Below are 14,781 nucleotides of genomic sequence, written 5' to 3' on the forward strand. Positions count from 1 at the left end.
TTTAAAAAGGAGCCTGCAAGCTTTTACTGCAACTTTTCAAACCTTTCACATTTTAGACCCATATTGGTATTTTAGAGCATTAATGAGTCCCAGAAGCCTTGTGGAAATTAATCATTTTCCCTCTGGGAACAACATTCTGCCAAGTTTATCCACTGAACATTGCGTTGCAAATTTGAGCTCCTACCCTATATAAGTATTTACAGTCAGGAAGTTGAAAGATAAGAGGCGAGTATTTTCTGTTGGAGTATTAGAGGACTTGAGTGATACTTTTCCCGATTAATCTGATGCCCTTGAAGGACCCACTTCTAGCTGAATCTCATTTTTTATTTATTATTGTCACAAGTAGGCTTACATTAACACTGCAATGAAGTTATTGTGAAAATCCCCAGTTGCCACACTCCAGTGCCTGTTCTGGGACACTGAGGGAGAATTTAGCATGGCCATCACACCTAACCCGCAATCTTTGGACTGTGGGAGGAAACCCACGCCGACACGGGGAGAACGTGCAAACTCCACACGAGGCCGGAATCAAACCCGAATCTCTGGCGCTGTGAGGCAGCAGTGCTAACCACTGTGCCACCCACTTGCCGGGCCTGGACACAAAATTCCCTCATACAGTGGCAGGGAAAAGCTGCCAGGAGAGAACCGTAGAGTGACAATCCTGCATCTTCAGTTACCATACCCGGCCAATCGTTCATTTGGATTCTCAGATGTTAATAAAACAGATCAAGTTATCTCGGAATTGCTGAGCTATGGTGTTAGGGTAGCTCACAAGGAACCAATGGCTAATATTGTTCCAGCTTTTACAGAGGCAATGGCCCCCTCCTCTGCTTTACAATCACAAATCTATCCTGGACTGCCATATGCAAGGGCTTGTAAATTCCCTTCATTGTGTTGCAAATCTAGATAGTGGACTCTTGCAACTTATCCACAATTGGCAGCACATCCATGGAAACTATCTACATTCTAACCCACTGTTATCATTTTCTGTTTGTTCGGCTGGCTTCTGAGATCTAACTCCTTTAGATTCCTCAGCCAAGGACAAACATTTCATAATCGTGCTGTCTGATTCAGACCCTCCTCTCCTTTCACTCCAAGGTGCTCCTGCCCAGTGGTATGCTGTGCATCACACTGATATCCTCTTGGATTCCCAACCATCCCCCCCCAACCATCTGGATGTATCTGAGTTAGTGCTCGAGTACACAAGGTGCCATGAAAATGTGGGTGAGGCAGTCATTACAACAGTGGAGAAGGTACCAGGTTGTTCTTCTGACTGAGGTTCAGCTTCTTGCTGAGAATGTCCTGGAATATACAAGAGAAAATAGATATGAGGTGGGAACACTCATCATGGAAGCAGTATTGATTGAAAACATTGAAAAGGCACCTTGTGTTTTCCTTAAAGGTCAGGATAGTGCTAAGAACTGCAAACAAACAATTATTTTTAACCAACCTGTGCCTTCATGCTGATCTCCCAGTTCCCCATCTCCCACATGGCCAGGTAGCAGAGAGCTATATTTCAGCAACAGTCAGTGGTTTGAGTGTAACTGGTCATTGTGATAACTCAAACTTTTATACTTTTAATTACACAGCGAGGTCACAGTGCACGCGAATGTGAATCATACGCTTAACATTTCAAGATGTTCTTGGAATCTTAGCTAATCCCATTAGGTTTTAAAATCTTTTGTTACAGCAAAACATGGGAGGTGGTACTGACTGCCTGAGTCACTCCCTCCAGGAAGAATGACGTAAATTTTTTTTATTGCCATTATCTTTACCAATAAGACATCAGAATCTTCCTGAAACGTGGGGCTTGTGCCTCAAACAGAATTTCTCCTACATCTTCCCCAATTCCCTGTGCTGCCAACCACTAGGAGAGGCAATGGCCTAGCAGTATTATCGCTGGACTATTCATCCAGAAGCTCAGCTAATGTCTGGGGACCTGGGATTGAATCCCACCACAGCAGATGGTGGAATTTGAAATCAATTAAAAATATCTGGAATTAAGCATCTATTGATGACCATGAAGCCATTGTTGGAAAAACCTATCTGGTTCACTAATGTCCTTTACGGGAGGAAATCTGCCATCCTTACCTGGTCTGGCCACATGACTCCAGAACTGTAGCAATGTGGTTGACCTCACAACTGCCCTCTGGCAACTAGAGATGGGCAATAAATGCTGGCCAGCCAGCGATGCCCAAGTTCAACAAAAGAAAGAAAAAAACTAGTGGCTCCACCCTTTCAAACATTGCAGCTGTACTTCTCCACAGGCAGTAAACCAGTCAGGGCGAGGAAGACCCCACCCCTTCACCCCTTGTGTAAATTACAGGCGTCTGAACATTCCCCCCCTCCTCACACCCACCGTACCACAAGGTTCGAATAGGTTCATATAGGTGGGCCGAAATCCTGTCCAACCACTTCCTCAGCAGACAGAAGGAGTTGCCCAGTTTACTTTTGATACATGGCATACAGCTTATTTCAATGGAGTTTCTATTATAATCACAGTTTGCGATTTTTATTAGTCTATGTACCTCAGTCTACACGATTATCAGTCAATCCCTGAGAATGTGCCCTGCTGGAAGCTGCTATGCACAGTTTATGTATTCCTATTGCTCTATACAGTCTGCGGCACTATCCCCCCCTCATTCTGCTGCCTATACACAGGTACTCATCCAAGCAGAAATACTTGTGCACTTATCTCGGATTCCTGCCATTTGTCGAGAGTCAGTTCCAGTGAACACTGGATGTACCTGGGTGGGTGTATTTAAATGAGGTGATAACTCTGCAAAGCCATATGTTCCATTTCTCATCACTTTTGCCTCAGCAATGCTGGTTGCTAGGCACATTGATTTGCAGCAGGTGTGTAGTGTTGAGAGATGGGGTAAATGCCTCACAAAAAACTTGAAAGAGCAATGTGCGCATATCAACCAACCCAAGTCCCATCCTTAAAGGCAACGCGGTGGCACAGTGGTTAACACTGCTACCTCACAGCGCCAGGGAACCGGGTTTGATTCTGGCTTTGGATGACTGTCTGTGCGGAGTGTGCACATTCTCCCAGTGTCTGCATGGGTTTCCTCCCACTCGCCAAAGATGTGCAGGTTAGGTGGATTGGCCATGCTAAATTGCCACGTAATGTTTCAAGATGTTTAGATTAGGAGGATTAGCCATGGTAAATGTGTGGGGTTCCAGGGATAGGGCAGGAGTGTGTGCTTGGGTAAAACAATTTGTCAAGAGAACCAGTGCAGATGCAATGGGCTGAATGGCCTCCTTCTGCACTGTAGGGATTCTATATATATTTTCTTTCTGCCTCTTCAGGAGAAACGGCAGCAAGTTGTTATTCTGCGGTGTTATTTGACCATTTAAACTGCTGCAGACGCTGGATCTCTGTGGCAGCAACAAGCACCCATTTTGCACCAGTGATGACAATCTCTCAGATTCACACAAATTGGGAGTCCAGCACAATTATAATTAACTTGAGTCCAGAGGCCGTGACTGGGTGAGCACCAGCTATAACTGGCAGACGAATAGCTTGCACTATCACACCTGCGGCCACAATCATCCTGGCAACATAAATCTTACTGTTCCCATGCGTGATTCACATCATCTCAGCTTATGCCATACTACTGGCGCACTTGTTTGTAATTTAGGCAAACTGTGTGCAGTTAGCGTTAGGTCAGACAGAAAACATGCAGTTGGCATATGTGAGTCTGAGTTGTTACTACTGCTAAAATAATAAGTTAATTCAAACAACTTTGTAGCATTTTCCAGATACCTGCACTCCTCAACTGTCCCTATTCTTTTGCCATCTATTTGCATTTAACTTACTGTTGTGTTTTGGGATGCATTCATCTGTTTAGAAAAACTGGATTCTCTTTAGATTCCTTTCAACAAGGAATCATTTTGAGACAGCATTGTTCCTGACACAACATTGAATGCTGCACATAGAGAGACTCTGAACAGTGCCAATTTCCACCAACATAAAAGGAATGGACGACCAAACTTTACCTGAGAGAACTTCTTGTACCACCCAGTGAATTCATGCTGTGAGAGTGACAAGGGAGTAGGTTGTGACAAAAAAAGTTCACCAGCCTTGAATAGCCATCAATGCCCTTTTGGGAGGCTGCCTCGTCTTCAAACTGTTCGGAGTGAAATCCAGAGAACTGCAGAATTCAACCAAAGGACTCCATTTTCATTATCACGTGAGCAGCAGACTTTGCTGTGTTAAACTTGTTTAAAGGGTGTCTATGGCAAGGGTTTTGGTTTGATTGGAACACATTAGATACCTTTGTAAGAAATGTTAAATCATTGGCTTCAGCTTCACCAGACATGCCCATATCATACAAGCCTTTACCATTTAGGCTAACTTAGGCATTCCGTGACCCTGTGAGTGGTGCCCCCTTTGCAGGAGCCCATCTGAACCATAACAGTAGGGGCTGGAGAACAGATGCTGAACCATTTCATTGTGATCAAAATGTGAGACACTTGTTATCTTTATGAATATCCAAATAGATCATAATTGATTTCAGTGCAATAGTATCAAGTACTACTATCTCAGTAGGTTCAAATTCTTAAAGCATGCTTGAAAATACAAAACTGTAAAGGATCTGCACTCCATACAGCTGGCCTGAAAAACATTAGTCGTCCACTCCCTCAAATACTTCATTCTCCCCTAAATATTTCCAGATGACCTACCCTCACTGAGCACTTTACATATTCAGCATTCTCTTTGAAAAGCAATAAATCTAAATTGCCTGTGCAACTTAGATCATCTAAGCTTGAGTCGAGTTCCCAGGGCAATCTCAGACATTAATCTTATTTATTTCTGTAACAAACAGGAATAAAACCTTTGCTGAGCCGTCTCTTCTGTACAGTAAACTGTCCCAAGATCATCTTCCCTGCATAGGTCAGATACCTTCAACTCACTGTCAGTTTGATTGCCACTTATGCTAGTCTACAATGTTTGGCTACACTTGCTGCTCCAATGATTGGAAATATACCAGATATTCGAGGTGGCCATACCAGTACCTTGCACAGACTCGGTCACATTCTTGGCCTTTTGCTTCATCTCTCCAGCTTTGCATCATAAGATCCAATTAGTTTTCCATATTGTTGTGTGCTGTTCCTTTCAGATGTCCACATTCATAATAAAGAATGTGAATATTACTACTTTTTAGGTCATAAACTCCAAAGTGTTCTATGGAGCCCACCTGGATTATAATTTTTTCATCTTTAATTTGGCTAGGATAAGCATGAGATGTTTCACTTTAGGTATGATTCAAATGACCCATGAAGGAACTTTTATCAAACCAAGTTCATTTAAGAATATAGTTAACATGTATAGTAAGAAAATTAGAAAGAACTTTTATCAATTACAAACAAGAAACAAAACAACCACTATAATGTATAACCATTAACAAAAAAGATATCTAATGTATTCCAATCAAACCAAAATGCTTGCCATAGACAAAACCCTTGAAACAGGTTTAATACAGCAAAGTCTGCTGCTCACATAATGGAAATCACGTCCTTCGGTTGAATTCTGCAGTTCTCTGGATTTCACTCCGAACAGTTTGAAGACAAGGCAACTTTGCAAAGCACCAGAGACTCTGTTCCAGCCCCCAACAGCAGCAGATTTTCACCCTCCAGGAAAGCAAGATCTTGTTTTCAGCTAACCAACAGAATTATCAAAGTAGGAAGAGGGGGAAAACCCTTCTTTTTAGCTTGCTGTCCATTCTAAAAAAACTAAAACTCAAACCTACAGCTCTAAGCACTAGAGGCAAGGTGATGCAATCACTATTACAATGTTGACAAACAAAAGCAACCAATTAGCACATGGCAAAGTCCCACATGGAGCAAACCTGCTTTCATCGATGTGGGTTGAGAGCTAACACTAACAGTTGTCCAGGACAGTAGAAGAACTTTCCTGCTCTTCAACAGTGTGGTAAACCACTGTTAGTTTATTGCCTGTGTGTATGTGACATGCCTGGACATGCCCCTGCCGGCCCTGCCTGGTACTCCTGCCCCCCAGTCCAGGTATAAAGGTGACTGCTCCCCACCCCCTTCCTCAGGCCCTGGACCAGTTCATTGGCATGGGTGTGCTCCAAGTCTTTTGCTAATAAAAGCCTATTTGTTCTTGCATACAAACTAGTCTTTGCTCGATTGATGGTGCATCAAAAAGTACAATGGAATCTTTTATGTCGAGCTGCACCAGTGCCCGACGTTCAAGGAGTATTCTTCAGTGAAGGTCATTTGGAATTCAGATTACTCTATACCTCTGTGCCGCTTCCTGAGATGGACCCGAAACTGATAGTCACATCTGCTGTGACTGTAGACCAGCTTGTTGGCACTTGCATGGGTAGAGGCTGGACAGAGTGGTTATTATTATTGTTTTGAGACTCAACCCTTATCATGACCACTCCAGCCACACCATGCTGTTGGGAATTGATCTGCGAGATAGGTTTGTGAGCAATGAGACTGTGAATCATCTTATGTTTCTTTCAATCTTAAACCCTAAACCGAACATGAAAGCCTAAGCATTCATGAGACACTACAACTGAATTTATGCCACGCATTCTTCAATTGTGTTTAATCATATTTAATTGAAAGACATAAAATCCAAGTGTAGTGGGTTAGATGTATGCTTCACACTCTAAATAAATGTCAGACTGAGTAAAGATTGGATCCTTCACTGACTGGCTTTCTTGAATGTAACAAATGCCACTCTGAATAACCCTGGAGTTGCCACCTGTCTCATTGAAGCCTGTAGCCCCAGGCAAATATGCAGTTTGTTGACTGTCCCAAGTGGTTTGTCACAAACTACAGCATTTTTTAAAAAAAATTTCATTCGTGGGACCATGGGTGCCACTGGCTGGCCAACATTTATTGCCCATCCCTAGATGTCAGAGGGCAGTGGAGAGTCAACCATATTGCTGTGGCTCTGGAGTCATGTAGGCCAACCAGATAAGGACGTCAGATTCCCTTCTGTAAAAAAAGGACATTAGTGAACCAGATGGGTTTTTCCGAAAATCGACAATGGTTTCATGGTCATCAGTAGGTTCTTAATTCCAGACTCTTTTTTAAAAAACCGAACTCAAATTCCACCATCTGGTTAGCACAGCTGCCTCAGCTCCAGGGACCTGGGTTCGATTCTCAGCTTGGATCACCGTCTGTGTGGAGTTCGCACATTCTCCATGTCTGCGTGGGTTTCCTCCCACAGTCCAAAGATGTGTGGGTTAGGTAGATTGGCTATACTAAACTGCCCCTTAGTGTCCTAGGTTAGAGGGATTACGGGGATAGGGCCTGGGTGTAATTGTTGTCAGTGCAGACTTGATGGGCCGAATGACCTCCCCCTGCACTGCAGGGTTTCTATGATTTGCCATGGCGGGATTCAAACCCTGGTCCCCAGAACATTCGCTGGACCATTACTCCAGAAACTTAGCTATAATACCACTAGGCCATCTGCTCCCCATATTGTGGGCAAAGTGACCTGCTTGGATGGCTCGAGATCACGGAAGAGGAATTTGCAACAGTATTTTTCCCTAATTGGCCTGGGGTTTTTGTTCGTCTTTCTTGGGAGATTACGTTGGTGGGATCAGGGGGAAAATGTCTAGTTGTAATGCTGCAGCTATGGAGTGTGGTGCAGTCTTGATAAACCAGCTGGTCTTTTCATGCTGTCAATGTTCTATGTCTGTATGAAGATCTTGTTAAAGCAGCAACCTCCTTGCATAAAGCATAATCGGAGATGTTCAAGGTCGTAGTCGTAACAGCTGTGAAAAGAATCAAGCGAGTCCTTTAACCAGTAGGTTTTTTGCTTTTTCATTATTGGCTCTGCCTGGTCCTCCTCATGCACACTGCCCAACTCTCCTGATGCCATTTCCTCTAGCTGACTGACAGAAACGTCTATAGGATGGATGCCACTATGCTTTTGTTTGCAACAGTTGGTGGGAATGACAAGGTTCCCCTAACATTGTTGGCAAGTTGATCTTCTGGGGTGCAAAAAAATAGAAATGATACTATTTGGGGTCTTTCTGAAAAAGACCCCAAACAGTACTTATGTTTCAATGTACACAGATTCACATCTGCTTGTATGGTTATACAAGTGAATGGGGGAGACACAAATATCTGGAAAGTGTTAAACCATGGTTTGGCATTGGCCACCAACTTCACTCATTCTTTGCTCAAAGTTCAAAGTATCCAGTATGACCTCTTGAAAGGGAGTCAAGGACCTTGACATTTTGGTAGCAGCCTCTAGTTTAAGCCTGCTTCTTTCTGTTATCAGCATCTCATTCTGGAAGCACTGCTGCCTCAGCGCCAGGGACCCGGGTTCGATTCCAGCCTTGGGAGATTGTCTGTGTGGAGTCTGCATGTTCTCCCCGTGTGGGTTTCCTCCAGCTGCTCAGTTTTCCTCCCACAGTCCAAAGATGCGCAGGTTAGGTGGATTGGCCATGATAAATTGCCCTTTAGTGTCCAAAGGTGTAGATTAGGGGGAATCAACCATGCTAAATGCATGAGGCTACAGGGATAGGGCCTGGGTAAGATGCTTTTTGGAGAGTCGTTGCTGATTTGATGGGCCAAATGGCCTCCTTCTGCACGGTAGGGATTCTATGATTCTAAATTGAAGGAAGTTTTCTTTGGAGCGTGCAAATTTAAAGAGCAGATAAAGTAACATAAATCTGCCCATTCTGCATGTGAATAAGTGAACGTGGATCTTGCAGGTGAGTTGTGGTAAAAGGATCTGCTGTGAGAATCCCATTAAAAGTTTTATTGTGACAGTAGTTCCAATTGTAAGATGCAGATTGAACTTCCGCCCTATGCAGTATTGACATGCAGGCCAAGCATTTGAGCGCTGCGAATGTATTTGAAATGTTCTGTATTTGGCAGCAATAAAAATGCAGAAGGTTGGGAAGAACAATTTGCCCCATGTATAACAGCAGCAGCTAACCGGTGTAGGAAACTATTGGGTAGCCTTTCCTCGATCACCTTCTTCCTCACTGGCGGCATGGTAGCACGGTGGTTAGCACTGCTGCCTCACAGCGCCAGGGACCTGGGTTCAATTCCCGGCCTGGATCACTGTCCGTGCGAAGCCTGCACGTTTTCCTCGTGTCTGCGTGGGTTTCCTCCGGGTGTTCCGGTTTCCTCCCACAGTCCGAAAGACACGCTGGTTAGGTGCATTGACCACGCCAAATTCTCCCTCAGTGCACCTGAGCAGACACTGGAGTGTGGTGACTAGGGGATTTTCACAGTAACTTATTCAATGTTAAGCTAAACCTACTTGTGACACTAACAAATAAATTTTTAAATAAAACTTTAAACATTTTAAAAGATGTTAGTGTTGCTGGCAAAGCCAGTAATTGTTGCCCATCTCTAATTGCACTTAACATAAGAATAAACCTTAAAAGCAGGGAGGTCATATTCAAGAAATGGAATACCTTTAAGAACATTCAACTGAGAAAGTAGGATTTGTAAACAACAACAATTAGTGACTGCTGAAAGCAACATTACTTTTTTAAAAATGGTCTTATTAATCCATTTCAAGTAAACTGTACATAGCCTTCAGGGAGAAAGGTGACAAAAGTCATTAGAAACAATATGGGAACCTTGAAACAAACGCAAGGAAGGCAGTCTGAGGGGTAAAGATGAAACCAGAAAGGAGTTCTCAAAGCCAAATCCAACAGTAAGAAATTGTTCCCACATTATAACAAGATGGTTACTGAAAAATAAGCGAGATTCCTTCAACATGCAGTCGAGGTTGAAATTTTGGAACCCGATTTGGACATTACAATTGTATTCCAAGTTTTATACTTTGTCATATCAGTGAATTCACTATCCCTATCTGTTTTCCATATGGCCTCGAGATGCAGCATGAAGGTTTCCTCGACAATAACCCCCAAGCTATTCTCCAGTTTTTAGAAGATAATCTTACAGGTGTGTACTTACTTGGAATTACCCAGATCCAAATGCATCAGGCTGTATTTATCCACATTGAAAGGCACATGCCCTATATGGGGCCCATTCCCTCAATGCATCGGAATTGTTGTGTCCCTATTTACTTGATCTAGGTGAGTGAGGAGAACATGCAAGATAATCCTGTCCTAATCAGATGGAAAAGAAATCACTGATTTCACCGAAATACTTTTAAACTATTTTTTAAGTTAAGCTATGGCTACTTTCCAGTGAGACTACTTTACCCTGAAAATAAAATCTGTTGGAAAACTGCACTTGGCTCGATCACGGTACAGATCCAATAGATATTGGAACAGGGCAGCCACTGTAGTGAAAGATTGCTGTCTATGGCCTTTCAGCTATAGTGCACCAAGGGGCTAAAATTGTATAGAACCTTTCAGGCTGTATGAATCACATTGAATGCATACAGTAAATATTACATGTATGACTATTGTATTGAAGCACTTTAGAATGCAACATGATGCATCTAGAAATTTGGAATATCATTGCATTTTCTGTGACAGCCATTTTTGAAATACTTTCATAGAATCCCTACAGTGCAGGAGGCCGCCATTCGGCCTATCAAGCGTGCAACAATCCCATCCAGGCCCTATCCCCGTAATCTCATGTATTTGCCCTGCTAATCCCCAAACACTAAGGGGCAATTTAGCATGGCCAATCAACCTAACATTTTGTAATATTCTTTTAGATTAATAAAATAAGCGTTTTTTACAAAAAACAAAAACCAGACACATTTTTGGTTCACCCAGTGCCTATTCTATTTATTTGCCATTAGCCTGACCAAGTGGAAAACATCCCCAATTGCTCTTCGCATCCACATTGTTCTTTAATCTGTTTAGATTTTGCCATACTGAATTTCTATTCTAAGTCATCCGTGGTTCCTTAAACATTTCCCATTTTATTTCATTATGATGTTTGAAAACTTTGAACTTATTTTACACTCCTTCTAAATACGCATTTTAAAGTTGGGAATGTGAAACGAAGTACGACTCCCCTTTCAAAGAGGGCCAAATGGTCCCCTTCTGTGTTCTAATTTTCCATAATTTGTGTCATTGTTTATTTTTGTACATCTTCATGAGTACATCAGTTCTAATAATATTGCCAGATCCCAGATGCTTCTTTACTTTTACCTTGGATACCAGACCAAGGATATTATTGAAAATGGGATTCAAAACAGCCCATAACTGTCTGGGCTGTTCAACATGCTAAGTAGCAATCATACACCAACTCTGAAAGTAAGAACTTATTCCTGGGTTCCCCCTGTTGCATTTTTAGTTAATGCGTGTGGATTTCAAGACCCTTAAGAAATCAAATTCTGGTCTTTCAGGTCATCGGATGCCTCAAACAAAACTAAAAATTGCTTTATTTTCTTTAATATCTGTAACAAATTATATTATCTTCGGTATGCTTGATCGTCTAGATGGATGGTAGTTAACGTTTCAATCTAGATAGAATCTTAAAACGTGATAAGTAAAATGTAACCAATTCAGGATTTACCACCGAAAACCTACAAGATGGCCCAGAGTTTGATGAGGAAATAACAGCAGGTTAAATGCAGAAGTGCGCAAAAATCTCAGCACTCTGTGGCAAGCAAGAGGTACGTCATAAGAAGCAAATTGCTGGGAGATTATAGCCTCAAGATCAGAACTCGCCAATGACCTCCCCATTAGTTTCAAGAAATGGCTGCATTTGCGCTGTCGAAACAAATTAAACTCTGCGCAGAAAGTTAGGGCTGGTAATTAACATTAAAGACACTTCTGACAATGGGATTTATGTTTCCCCTAGTGCCTCTCAACCGCGAGTCCACAAAGGAAAAAAGTGAAACATTAAGTTTAAGGCGTCAAATGTTTTAATTTTGTTTTTCTTACTTTTCCTCCCAGTCGGTTTTTCTCCCAATTTTCTAATCCAAGTTCTCTCACTTTATTTCCCTTTCTGTAATGAATCTGACTAACTTGCCCTTGTTCTTTCTCCATCACTCCTGTTCCTTTCTATTTTTAAAATTTTATTTGTTAAGAAACTAGAACTGCTACCCACCCCCAAACACCAAGGTGCCAACCATCCAGTTGTACTCACTGCACTGTTAGCAATTATAGTCATGAATGTTCCAACTCACCCAACATACAAAGTCTTTTTGGGGAGTCGCTTCCAGATTACCACCATGTGGAAAAGTGCTTTCTGATCTCACCTCATGAATGATCCAAAGATTATGGCCAGAATTCTCCGACCTCGCCCACGGCTGGGATTCTCCAGTCCCGCTGCTGTGAATGGAGATTTGGCCAGGCGCCAAATTCTCCCTTCTCACTGGCAGCATCAGAGAATTCTGGCATTATGTATTTTTGTTCTGGATCCCTAAATAGAGGAAATAGTTTCACTATATTTACCCAATCGCATCTATTAATGTGAAACACTTTGATTAGCTGATCACTGAACCTTCCAATTCATAAGAATAAGAGCCAACTTTATGCAACCTGTCCTTATATTTTAACCCTTTCTATTTTCCTGTAAAGAGGCCCAATTTCTCTAGTCCCTTGTTGTAAGTAAAACCTTGTATCTTTTACACCATCAGAGCAAGTCTCTGTGGCCTTGACAGTTCTAAAATAAGGCTTCCAAAATGAATACAATATCCAAATTGCAACCCAACTAGTAGTTAGTTGAGAACTGGTGAATTTGCAGTAGTAAAAAAAATAAAGGATTTATATCCTAGTTGCTGACCTGTACCCTTCAATATATTTTAGATTTGGTGACCTTTATCTCTTAGTCTCGCTTAGATTTAGCAATTCAGTCCTCTCCATTTCTCTTTGATTTGGTGGCTAGTATGTCAGATTTAGTTATATTTGCTGACTTGCCTCCGTCTATCTTGGATTTGATAACCTGGAACCTTGGAAGCATTAGATTTGTGTATCTATCTTATAGTCTCTCTGATTTTTCCCCCATGCCTTGCTAAGTCACTCTTTTTTTTTGGATTTGGAGACCTGCACTGCTCAATCCACATTCGATTATGACTTCAGCATAAAAGTTCTTAGATTTGACAAGTAGGTCTCAGTTTGTTGGTTGAATAGTTTGCATTTCCCAATTTCTCTCAGATTTGTAATCTGCACCTCTCGGTCTCTGTTGGATGTCATGACCTCTGCTTGGGCGGCTGTTAGGCTTATTGATCTGTGTATAATGCTTTGGACTTAATTTACATCTTACAGGCTCTCAGATTTAGTAACCTGCACATTTCTGTCTCTTAGACTGAAGGCACAGGCACCTGAGTCCGTTAGATTTGACAACTTGTGTCTCAGTTTTTTCTGAAGTTTTCTTTTTAAAACAACTCTAACTTGCTATCTGCATTAGATTTGATGATCCACATTGCTCTCAGATTTCCTACTCTGCGGATTCAACGTTTAATTTTTCATCTGGATTTAATCACCTTCACCTCCCTTAGTGTTGGTGATGTTCTTCTCAATCCATATTGGACACCACACCTGAACCTTTTAGCCTTTATTAAAAATTGGTGCCCTGTGCCTGTGTCCCCGCTATTTTATTCACGCTTCAGTGGTCGCTTGCATTTGATGGCCGGCTCTTCTCACGTCTGCCTCTCAGAGTTTCTTCGATTCCTGGAACCAAACCTCCCTAACTCTTTTGAATCCGCACGTAATTCAGTCAGCACCTTTACAGAGACCTCAACATTAATCATCAGAGTCAGCAGAGTGCTGAAACCCATCCAGTATACACAGAGGTAGCACCAGTGAACTGTGGACTGGACACAACAGAGTAAATACTGTAACAGGAACAGTCCATCGAACATATTCCTATGACTGTTTGAACATTATAGCAAATATTAACAAATGGCTTGACATTCTTGGGACTTGTTCTTTTTCCCCAGCATCTATTTGGTTATTTTTTTTCCAAACCACTCATTGGCAATCTTGACAATGTCACTAATTCTTTAGTCTTACTTACATGAGCAGTCACACTGCTGTCGGCTCTTTTTTATTCTGCTAATGGACAGGAGGCAACTGTTGCATTAGCTGAGCGTTCACTTGTTGATCTTTGCTGGTGGAAGTTGCTATGCGGACGATGTTCAGGGAAATGAAGCTAGTTCGGGAAATCTCTTCACACACTGGGCTCCAATATTTTTTTTTTCTTGTCCTTTTGTCCTCTGTTGGCACAGAATTGCGTTACAGAATCACCCCTTGCAGTCTTCCAGCTCAGCAAGCAACAGCAGTAAAAGAGTACAGGAATGTAGAGGGTCTATCTCTCCCTTTCGCTCTCACTCTCTCTATCACCCAGTCTAGAATGGCTCCACAGAGGACAGGCAATATGCATCGTGAGCTCGGGAAAGCAGAGCCAAGCCTTTCTCTGATTGAAGTGGGAAGGCCATTAGCAGTAGATGCTTATCGTCAGCCAATCAGAGAGTACTGGAATTAGCAGTTGCTACAATGCTCATTATCCCCCTCTCGCTCTCAGTGCTGGAGGTACCTCAAAGGGCGGGTGATAATGAAGACAGAATGCCAGTGTGAAGCAGACAAAATGTTACTGTGAGCTTCTATTTATGAAACAAGTGTATATTTCCCTCCATTCAAAGCTTTTGTCACAGCCTCCATTTAAATAAATTTTAACGCTGAAATGAGAACATTATAACATCCACGACCTGAACACAAAATGGATATTCGCAGTGTATTGCTATTTATAATAGGACATGCAAGCCCTGATCTCTTAACTCAGGACGGCAGTTGTTCGCGGGGAGGGGGGTGGTGGTGCTGTCAGCCAAAGCCAATGATAAATCATACTGACTTCAGCAGGGCTCAACAAATGAAAAATCCCAGGATTTTGTTT

The 14,781-nt window shown here is 42.2% G+C and overlaps 1 protein-coding gene across 3 annotated transcripts in view; it reads right to left on the reverse strand.

The window, feature by feature from the left end:
• The window catches only part of slc1a6 (solute carrier family 1 member 6), a 144,339-nt gene that overhangs the window by 98,371 nt on the left and 31,187 nt on the right, over positions 1–14,781 (reverse strand). Inside the window, exon 2 of one of the 3 annotated variants that reach the window (XM_078198448.1) lies at positions 13,906–14,104. The exons of 1 other annotated variant lie outside the window; for it this stretch is intronic. The gene's annotated coding sequence lies outside the window, so the exon portion shown is untranslated. Of the gene's footprint in view, positions 1–13,905; positions 14,244–14,781 lie in introns of those variants that run through there. One more of the 3 variants, XM_078198447.1, reaches the window with a different exon arrangement.

The sequence above is a fragment of the Mustelus asterias genome, chromosome 26, assembly GCF_964213995.1.
Source record: "Mustelus asterias chromosome 26, sMusAst1.hap1.1, whole genome shotgun sequence".
NCBI lineage: Eukaryota > Metazoa > Chordata > Chondrichthyes > Carcharhiniformes > Triakidae > Mustelus > Mustelus asterias.